We start from the raw sequence: 11,019 nt of genomic DNA, 5'->3' as shown, positions 1-11,019 counted from the left end.
TAGTCGGGATGGTACCTTATGGAGAGAATCAAGTTGGCCCTTCCTTTAAAATGTAATTCATTTCTTTCATGGAGTGACTCATAGGAGTGGGTGAAATGAAAGACAAAGAAGAGGAATACTTAAAACAAGGAGTGATGCGAGAAAGGAGCAGAAAAGAAACAGAGTCAGACTGAAATGGAGCATAGAGGAGGTGCTGTGTATATAATCCAAACCTCAGGATCCAGTTGGGCGAGAAAAGGCGAGTGTTTCCTAACACCTGCTGCGAGTCCTGACATGACGCCGATCGTGACACCGAGGCCCGGGATGGGATCGTGGAACAGGGAGTGAGACCAGACCCAGAAAAACGGGATTCCACTCTCACCGCCTGCTCACGGAGCAACATACCTCTCAGAGAGTTTCCCACGAGAAAACCTCGGGCGTTTTTCAGCCCAGGTAGAAGGGAGAAAATGAAAAACAGAGTCAGCAGAGACAGGAGAGACAGGGAGACAGATATTACATGGGATAAGCGATTACATTGGAGAAACTGGAGGCATGTTTTGGTGATGGGTTCTGACAGTAGAAGGATTAGGTTTAAACATCATGAGAAAAACCTTTAAATAGGCCTCGGCTGGACATATCTTGACCACCAATGCTTCCTGGCTTTGTTAGAGTTAATTGTTAGAGTGAAAAGCCATGACTACACCAGCTCGGATTAAAACATCTTTGTACCTGTTTACCATGTGACAAACAAATACAGACACATTCTAATATAATGGCAGGGTGTGGTTCATGACCCACTAATGTACCTGGATTTGCTGGTGCTGTAACTTTTTTTACTTTCCTTCTTCCTCCCAACACCTCCCTACCTCCATCCTTCTCCCGCCTGTGTCGGGAGGATAGAGTCAGAGCTGTCAAACCGGTTCTTTGTCTTTTTTTATCATCTGTATCTCCAGGGAATTCTTCCCTTCACCATCTCTTTCCTGCTCTTTTAAGGAAGATACAGAGGACTTACATTGTTAAGGACAAAAGTAGACTGTAAGACCTGTAATCTGTGTCAATACTATGTCTCATTATCTATGTAGTAATACAAAGTGTTTAAGCTGGTGTGGATAAGCACCTGCTCAGCAAAGAGACCTCAGGCAAGGTTACCAACTGTGCCTGAAATGTGACCTCCCAGTGAGGGAAGCAAATGAAAGGTGAATTTTACAGCTTTGCATACGAGGACTCAAAATCCTCAAATTCACTTTCACTTGTAGCTACATGTCTTACACTCCTGTTCAATAGTAACTGGCATGGTGAGGATTAACAGATTCCCCAATTTGATCCGAATTTATGAAAATTACATTGTTCGTTAATGTTCACATCATATGCATGGGTTAAGACAACAATGTAAAAATAAATAATCAATCAGTTCTTCATTCAAAGTGTAAAGTCAAATTATTATTCAGCAAAACTCTGAAAGTCTTTTTGAAAAGCATACCCAACCTTATTGGGTACGTCTACCTGTAACAATGCATTTTGTTTTGTAGGAAACACTTGACTTTTGGTATATACATGTGACATAACATCTGGTAACTTGAGTTCTCAAACAAACCCATTGCTGTGAAAAATAAGCTGGAAATTCCCTTAAAATTAGGCAAAGTACAAGAAAACTTTAAAGGAAGAAGTTGCGACATTTTTCACAAAAATACAACAGAAATCAAATATATCCTCTGTAAATGTCTCTCTGAGTGAGAAGCGAGATTAATGACAGCTGTATTGTTGTCAGAGCCGTGTTTACATCGTGTTTACAAGGACGAGCCGGCCCTGCGTATAAAGCTGTTTAAGTCGAGGACTAGAGAAAAGAAGAATAACAGTCTACTCACTGCTTATTGGGATGTCACGTAAGTGTCTTTAGATCACGGTCATTCCGTGTAAATTTATGTGCAATATGAAGCTATGAGTTAACTAAAGTGTGCTAACATTAGCCTGCTAACACAACAATGTAGGACACAGGAAATTGCAGCTCGAGCAAAGGAAAAATTTGTCCGCCGCTTAAGCCTAATGGAGCTTAATTACGTTGCTTTCTAATTCATAACTCTTCATACGACCATGATAGGAGAGGGGGTCAGAGGTGTGCTACTGGAGGAGAACGGAGGCTTCAGCATAGCAGCGGTGTCGCCAAACAGCAGTTTGTTTTGGTTTCATGCTGGTGCTCAACAGGGACATCTACTGGATCAAAAAGTCCCACATTCATCCTTTAAATGCAAGTTCCTCAAAAGTGCCCAATTCATTTCGTTTTTGTATTGGAGAAAATGCACATACATACATCTCACCTTTTTTAATACTTGGTCAGATTATTTGATCATTTATGCCAATGCATCGATGTGACCGCAACATTTCACTGTTGCAGTAGTGGAGGGGAGTGTTACCCGATGTTTGTACAGTTAGTTAACCCCTAACCCTAGTATGGTCAAGTGGTTACCAGCCAACAAGAGTTTAATTTTAAATATTTCCTTATTTAACCAGAAAAAAAACATGTTAAGATTAAACATCGGTGTATCAACAGTGTGCTGGACAAGACAGGCAGCAGCACAATGAACAGTTTCTGTCATACATACAAAAACAACAAAGATACATCACTATAAAACATTAGGGAGCCCACAACCAGAAATAAATCATGGAGCACATCTACAGCCAAATGTGTCCGCCTCCAGGTCATTCAACATCGTCTTAAAAGTAACCAAGGAGACAAGCTCGTTAAGTTTCGGGTCTTTTTCTAGTTCATTCCAAGTTCAGGGAGCAGCAAACTTAAATGCCCTTTTCCCGAGTTCACTTCAGACTTTTGGAGCAGACAGTAAAAGAAAAACGGCCTGGGAACGAACATTATAAGTTGTACTCTTTTTATTAATGTAGGTAAGAAGGAAGCAGACGTAAAATAGACTTGTAGATAAGAATACATCAGTGTTTAAGTCTGCGTGTGGACATCCATCAAACATGTGCATACAAAAAACACTGATGAATGAGGGCTTTAAAATTAGAGATGGGCCCCTGAAAGGAGTAAAAAGATTAGTGTAGGAGGGTAAAGAGATGATAACGGCAGAGGAAAACAAAGCTCTATCTCACAAAGTTGAATTCATAAAATGGATCTTTCTCAGATTTTTATATTTTAAAGTAAATCATTTGTATCCTTTGTGCCCCAAATTGTCATTTAAAGACAACAATTTGACAGGAGACTACATCTCATATACACAAAAAAGGGGGTGGGGTACATTACTAGACAGTAAGTGACCTTTTGTACGTTAAAGGTCAAACAGATTAAGAACCCCTAGTTCTGCACTGACTAAATGTACCATTAGTAACACCACTCTGTTCTATAACCTGATTTAGGGATGAACTATTTTCCACTACCTCACTTAAATGAAAGGTGCCTGAGCCAAGAAGAAATTTTCCATCACAGCGCTGACTCACTCTTTGCATCTCATTTGCATAGTTTTGCATTCTACGGAGCTGCTTGCCAAGTTATCCATTCAGCTGGATATTTAGAAAATATAAGTGTCTTGTGTTTGCCTGAAGGCCCATATTATGATAAAGTAAATCCCAAACAGAGATTTTTATCTGCTGGCTCTGTCAGATTGAAAGACGGGATACAATACACCCAATATTCCACAATTCTCCACAATACACCCAAACACGAGTGTGGACCCGAGACCTGAGGCACACAGCATCTGTATCGTTACTTCTTTCTTTTTTTTGTGTAGCTGCTTCATCTCTTGTGCAAACACAAGCAGAGAAGCTTTGAGGCGTTTACACAGCCACAGTACATCCTGTTCCAGAGAATACCCCCCCCCCCCCCCCCCCCATCACACAAACACACACACACACACACACACACACACACACACACACACACTTCTTGTTATCATCAGGACAATGAGGGGGCAGTAAGTTCCCCATAATGGTTATAGCAAAACTCTACCTTTGTATATTGTTCCTCTCTTTCGGTGAAATAATGATTCAAGGACAAACCACATCTTGGTCTCACCCCCGATAAAAAAAAATGGATATATCAAGTCAATACATAAAAAAGACGTATAACTTGCCTGAGAAAGAAATCTTTTAGGCTTATTTACAGTAAAAGAACAGCTTAGTGCAATTAATGGAACTCTACTGACAAAGCAGGTCCCTCAATCTTTTTGTAAAACCTATACATAAATCAAACAGACGAATTAGGCAGTTGTTTTAAATTAAATTTGAAAATGAATCTAGCTTTTGTCCAAAGTGACGCACATCTAAGATTATGTACAACACAAGCAGGGATCCAGAGAGGAGGAAGCTATGCCAGAAAGTTTAAATCCGACTGGACACAGGAGCTTACAGGCAGTGCAGGGAGGCAAGTTTTTTTAAAATACTGTATACCGTCATCATCAGCAACAACATCATCAACAGCTTCTCATGAGTGTTGTAATCAGAATCACCACCATCCTAAATAGCATCTTGGGTGTCATCAATATCTTCATTGTCAGCCCCATCAGTATCATGAAGTGTAGGTGTTCATGAAAGAGCTTGGTCTTCAGCTTTTTCTTAAAGGTGACGTATATTTGTGTGACGATCACTCTTTTAATAACACACTCTGACTGTGCCATTGGTGGGGATTGTAATGGGGAATGTGCTGACTTTTGACAGTTAAGCTGCCACAGTATTTATTTTATTTTTTGGATCCATCTGCAAAAGCTTTTCTGTCAAGCCAAGTAGTTTTAGTAAATCCAGATCTTGCTGTTTTGTTGAGCTTACACCAACACGAGAAAGTTCCATAGTATACAATTCTGAGTACAGCCTGTTGATTAAAAGAAGAGAAGAACAAGGCATGACTCGAAAGGAAGGGGTACATGTATTTAAAGCAGTTTGACGATGTGTTCAAGGTAAGACAAACTCGCTTTTTAAAGTGTGTACCCATTGTTATACTTACTCAAATATAAACAGAGTGATAGTTATATAACAGTACCATTCAAGAATGTGGGATCTTTTGTCACTTCAACAATAACTCCCTCTTGACACCGACCTATCGTGTTACGGCTGAAATGTTACACTAGGCTAAGTGCTCGTCCGACATGTGTGTACTGTGAGTGTTAAAGTCATCACAGGCAGACGTTCATGTTCAGACTTGTCCAGGATTCACTGGCAAGACAGAACCTTATTGACTGTGAGAGAGTATATGTTTGTGTGTATTACACAGGAGCAGGTACAGAGAGAGAGAGAGATGAAGTGAAGGAGGCACTCATTCATCTTAATGAGTTCTTACTCATGTTACTGAACCTCGACTTTCATATATGATGTTTTGCCCCTATGTGTGTTTGTGTGTGTTTAACCTAGTCCTCCTTCTTTTGGTACCTGTTAGTCCTGCAGAGCCACTGACAGCCTCACTACCATCATCTTGGCACTGTGTGAGCCCTTAACTTCACACAAACACACACACACACACACACACATACACACACACACACACACACACACACACACACACACATACACACACACACACACACACCACACGACACACACCATGCTCATACTGAAGTGTGTGCAGAAGAGCATCAGATGTGGCCCTTTGCTGTTACACATACTCAAACCCATTTCACCCTACGCAACATGCCCACACACTTTGTGTGTGTGTGTGTGTGTGTGTGTGTGTGTGTGTGTGTGTGTGTGTGTGTGTGTGTGAGTTATCAAGGCCCCTGTGTTTCCTGTTTTGCAATCCTCAGCATGCCCTCTAAGAAAAAATCAGCCTCTGGCTGATTCAGGAGCAGCCTGTTTTCTGCCCCCCTCGTACAGTGAGACATTATGTGCATGTATAGAACCTCTTTGAGAAACTTAAATATTGTCTCATTTGTGAATATTTTCTTGTTATAAGGCTTTTATAAAATTGTTAAAGGAGGGTTGGTACTTTATGTTCTGACTGTGAAGAAGCTATTAGAATCCAAGGGTCTCCTTTGTAAATACTGCGTACGCACAAAATGGAACCTGAAACTGGTGTACGCCATTTCCTTGCAAAATTTATGATCTATAAAAACAACTTGAGTATGAATATTTTGTGCACCGGTAAGCAGACTCTGACCCATACGTGCATACATTTTCAGGGAAGGGGGGAAATTTAAACACTGACACTGACGTGAAGAAAGAAATTGAATGAAGAAATGAAGACAGATTGTATATTGATGCCTCTCATACATTAAATTAACCAAACATCAAACTTTTTTTGACAGAACCACGTCATCAAAATCATCCAAACTGGCAGTTTGATTTATAAAGCATGTCTGTATTGCATAAGTACCTTTCAATATCACAATTCATAAACATTTCTTTGAAATAATCAACTTCAGATTAATTGGACTGCTGGACATTAGTACCTGGAAATGTTATGGCTTTCCAGCATACATATTTTGTCATCTAACAGTTTTGATTAACAAACGCGTGAAGTCATGTTCCTGAAGAACAGAGCTGCTAATGTTAGCCTAATAAACACTGACTGTGAGAAGCTAGCTAGCTAACTACAGACAAGATGGTCCTTGTGTCGAGGCCAAACAGCTAGGCCACAAGCGTTTTGGAGGGAAAGAATCATTCATCCACTGAAGTAGCACAAAAGGAAAATATTGAAAGCAGATGTGTAGCAGGTTGTATGATAAACCTTTAGCCTTGTAAAGATGGTCCCAGAAGTAACTGTTTTTAGCTTTTGGACCACTGAGAGGAGAAAGGACTGAAGGGTCATGAAGGCAGACCAATAAAGTGTATTTATTGAGGTGCTGCAAGAAGGTATGTTTAATTTTATAAAAAAGTTTATCATCCAATGAATTCATAAAATGTATATGAATTGTAATCCAAACTAGTATAATTCATATGTTTAGAATCTCTGATTGTCAATTCCCCCAAATGGTGCGTAACATACTTTTTGTATCTGCCAGTCAGGTCTATAACTAATGTTTGTTCATTTGCTGTGACTTAACCAATCAATAAAGCTCTGCATCTGTTTGAACACAACCTACATACATCCATTTATCTTACTCTGTTTTCCCATGATAACAAGTTGATTTCTTGAGAACTCGAGAAAATTTACGTTGTTATCACCTGAAAACGAGTGTTGGTATTCCAAAATAACGGGAAAGATATATTGACGTCTAAAGAAAACAACCGAAATATAGTCAAATAAAATGTATATATGCATGTCGGCTTAGGGCTACCGTACCTTTGGACAAAGTGTTTCGTTTTATCCCTTTGCTGATTTTTTTTTTTAAAGCGTTGTTTTTGCAGCGTGCTGTCAAACACTTCTTCTGAAACCTGCCCTGCAGCAGTGGTTTCAAGCATTAAAGATCAACATCCAGAAATAGCCAATCTTTTGGCTTTGCTGATAGTCTCACTTGCTATTTAGTTCATAAAGAGGTATCAAAATGACTTTCCAGTAGTTGCATAACCAGCTAAAAACTCCTCTCAGCAGCTTTAAGTTTAATGAAAAAATTGTAAATACATGTAAATGAAGGTAAATACTATGTAAATACTTGGATGTTGACAGTGATTATCTTTATGAGGCTGGTAAGAGACCCCCTTTACAAGACAATCCTCCTGGGTTATAAAATTGCATGACAGCACCTGTGCGCGTGTGTGTGTGTGTGTGTGTGTGTGTGTGTGTGTGTGTGTGTGTGTGTGTGTGTGTGTGTGTGTGTGTGTGTGTGTGCATGTGTGTTTGCATATGAATAAAATTCTCCTCACCCTGAAATTATCTCTCCAGAGGGCTGTACACCTGTACTTTACAACTCACCTGACTAGTTGTGCCAACATGAAACACGATGCAGACCAAATACCTCTACCTGGTGCTATTCTGTTAAACATAGCAGGGGGGGTTTCCTGTCCTTATGTTGCTATCATGTATTATAATGAATCATCAATTTATCTAAAGCCATTCCCATTGAGGTGGTTTCCCCTGGAGGCAGGTGTTTGCATACATGTGACTCAGGCAGCAGGCGGGGAGAGCCCCTGGGGTAAGTAATTGACAACTTTAGTTTATCAATACATGACATTGATGAATGACTAAGATTCATAGTCTTCTTATTTAGTCTTAAAAAATGCAAGTATGACAACAAACAATGAATGAAAAAAATCCTGAGATCCAGAGAGAAAAAACTATGACATATAGCTTGCAACCTGTGTAATCCCCAAAGTGTCTTTTATAAGAGCAGGGCTTTGCCAGCACAGGGCCTCTAGGTGTGGCCATGAATTCTGGGGGGTGGGTTTGATTGGAGTCAAATGTGGTCAAGAAAGGTACTTACTGTGGTCAGATACAATGTGTCTGTGTGTGTGTGAGTTGTGAGTGTGTGTGGTTTGTGCTCAGGATGGGTGGAGTTGGGCAGGGCCTTTTTGCTCCTATCACACACACAAAAGAACAAGGCCTCTTTGAGAAATTGAAATGATAAATGTCAAAGCAGCAAAGTGATGCCATCAATTCACAGTGTGTAGAATTAAAGCAGAATGAAATGGAGCAATGAATAATGAAGCGACGGCTGATTTGGGTCTATATGCCCAGGTCCGTTTGTGTCATGCAAAATGTCACATTCTTTGGAGTTTCAAGTAGACAGCATTTGTTTTATCTGCAAAGCCTTTGTCAAGGTGACGACAGAGCAAGCACACCTCTTTATTTAATTGGCACTAATTGCCTTGTTACAAACACTCACACTGACAGAAGCTTTTCAAAGCCCAACTGATTGATATTATATTATTGACCTTAAAAGGTATAAATCTATGTACATAAATGTTAGGCTTTAACATGAGATACCACAGGTTGTTTGTTAAACATCTATATTTATAATCATTTTAAGTGCCTTAAACTTGCTTTCTTTCTAGTGGCCAGCAGGGGGAAACTGCACTTGTTGCAAAAAATAATTACCTCAGTAAACATTTTCCTGATGAGCTTTATGTCACAATTAAATACTTATTAAATACTGCATGATGATCATTTTATAATTTTAGAGTCAAATTAAGCATAAAGCTGTAAGGCTTTGATGGACAAGCGGTGGCCAGTCAACAATATAGAGCATATAATGTTCCCTGCCATCCTAATATGGTCACTTTTGGCAAAAAAAAATTTTTTTAAAAGTACAAGATAGAGATTTCTGAAATCTAATTGGAGTTTCAAAGTGAGACTCCACAGTGGCTTTGAGCACTTTCAAACACCTACAGAAAAGGCAAACATATTTCTTGTGCACGCTCTGTTGTTTGACAACCTACAAAACTCTACTTCACAGCCAACATCTGCTCTATGTGTTGTACTACTGTGTGCAATGTGCATGTGTTTAGGTAGCCATGTTGTGTGTGTGTGTAGTTGTGGTGCAGAGGTGATCCCTCGTGTGTCTCTCAGTGAGCAGCTGTCACTCCCTGCACCTCTGCTGTTGTTGTTGTCTTGATGGGGTACTTTCCCTCCCTCACATTTCCTCCCACAGGACCCTTTGTTTATCACAGGAGAGTGTGTGTGTGTGTGTGTGTGTGTGTGTGTGTGTGTGTGTGTGTGTGTGTAGGTGTGAGTGTGAGTGGGCCTGCAGATTCTAAAGAGAACCTTTTCACCCTCACTACTGGCTGATATGTTCAAACTCTCATTGAAGAACAAATGCGCAGAAATGAATTGTCTCCTTTTTACAAATGCTCTTTAATGAGATCACGATCCAACCTGTTAGGTACCGAGTCTTTTTATTTACTCATCCTTTTGGTGACGTGCTGACTGTGTGACGAAGTCGTGTCGTGTGATTGTTTTTTGCATAACTCCTGTTTCTCTTTTTCCTCTTTCACTCTCTCATCTTGCTGTCCGCGCTACCGTGATGTCCACTCTGCTGCACAGTGAAATCTATATCTGATGCTTTCATTTGACTGTATATGAGAAGTACTGTACACACATGTGAGTGTGTGTGTGTGTGTGTGTGTTTAGTAGTGTGAGAAACAGTGTGAGAATAGACAGAAAGCTGGTTTAACAACACAAACACGATGTGCTTACCTCAGCGGAGCTGTGCTGCGGGTGTGTGTGTGTGTGTGTGTGTGTGTGTGTGGGTGTGCAAGAGCATGTGTGAAATGATATTCAGTTTTTGCTGTGTTGGTTCTCACCTTGTTGTTAATGAGCATCACTGTACATGTTCAAGAAAGCCAGGTGTGAGACTGATCGGCCTGTTTGTGTGTGTGTGCAACAATATAGGATATACAGTTACCAGCGAGCCTTCATATGTGTGTCTTCCCTTCTTGATTGTGTGTCCATGTATTTGTAGCAACATTGGGAACGCGCATGCGCTGCCAGGAAGGATCCTCTCCACTTATTTGGGTATTAGCGTCATGTGGAGCTCCATTTAGGCTCTGGCCCTGCGCTCTAACGCTGGGTATTCCTTCAGTTACATTTTCCAACAGCAACCTTTCACCTTCAACCTTGTTTTTTTTTCTTCTGGACTTCTCTTCAACGAAAAATACAGGATTTAGACTTTGGGAGGCATCGGGAATCCCCTGCAAACGGCTACTTTGATAAAAAAGAAAGGTAAAGAGCTGCACCCAGCAGATGGTACGTGGGTAGAGGATAAGAGCTGAACATGACAGGTGTACATTATAAACTCTTGCTTTTTAGAAGAAGAAAAAAAAGAGTCTTTAAACGTTTAAGAGTGGCATGAATTCTCAGTCCAATTGTTTGAGCTGTTGTATCAAGTGAAATGTGACACCATCATTGCGTATAATTCACATCCAACATAAGCAAGATTAAAGTTATGAATCTTTTAAAACGACTCCAAAATGATTCCCATTTGTTTCGGCACGTTTCTTCACATGTTAGATTGACTATAAATATTGTTTTTAAGAGCAACCTCTTCATAATGTGTCTGTTCCTGAAACCAGCAAAGATACTTCTGATGGCTAACACGGACTAACTGGTCCATTTTTCTAATAACTTATTATGTGACCTCTACTCTCACCACGGCAATGAAGTTAAGAATTTGTGGTGAAGACAAGCACCCATAAAGGCTCTCTGTATCCATCTGTTTTCTCTGCTTT

At 40.1% G+C, this 11,019-nt stretch overlaps 1 protein-coding gene across 3 annotated transcripts in view; it reads right to left on the bottom strand.

The window, feature by feature from the left end:
- The window catches only part of LOC132985078 (alpha-N-acetylgalactosaminidase-like), a 423,896-nt gene that overhangs the window by 171,564 nt on the left and 241,313 nt on the right, over nucleotides 1-11,019 (bottom strand). The gene's annotated exons all lie outside the window — the stretch shown is intronic.

Source organism: Labrus mixtus, chromosome 12, assembly GCF_963584025.1.
Source record: "Labrus mixtus chromosome 12, fLabMix1.1, whole genome shotgun sequence".
NCBI classification, from domain to species: Eukaryota; Metazoa; Chordata; class Actinopteri; order Labriformes; family Labridae; genus Labrus; species Labrus mixtus.
Note: the sequence above shows the minus strand (reverse complement) of the source record. Positions and strands in the feature narration are given on the sequence as shown.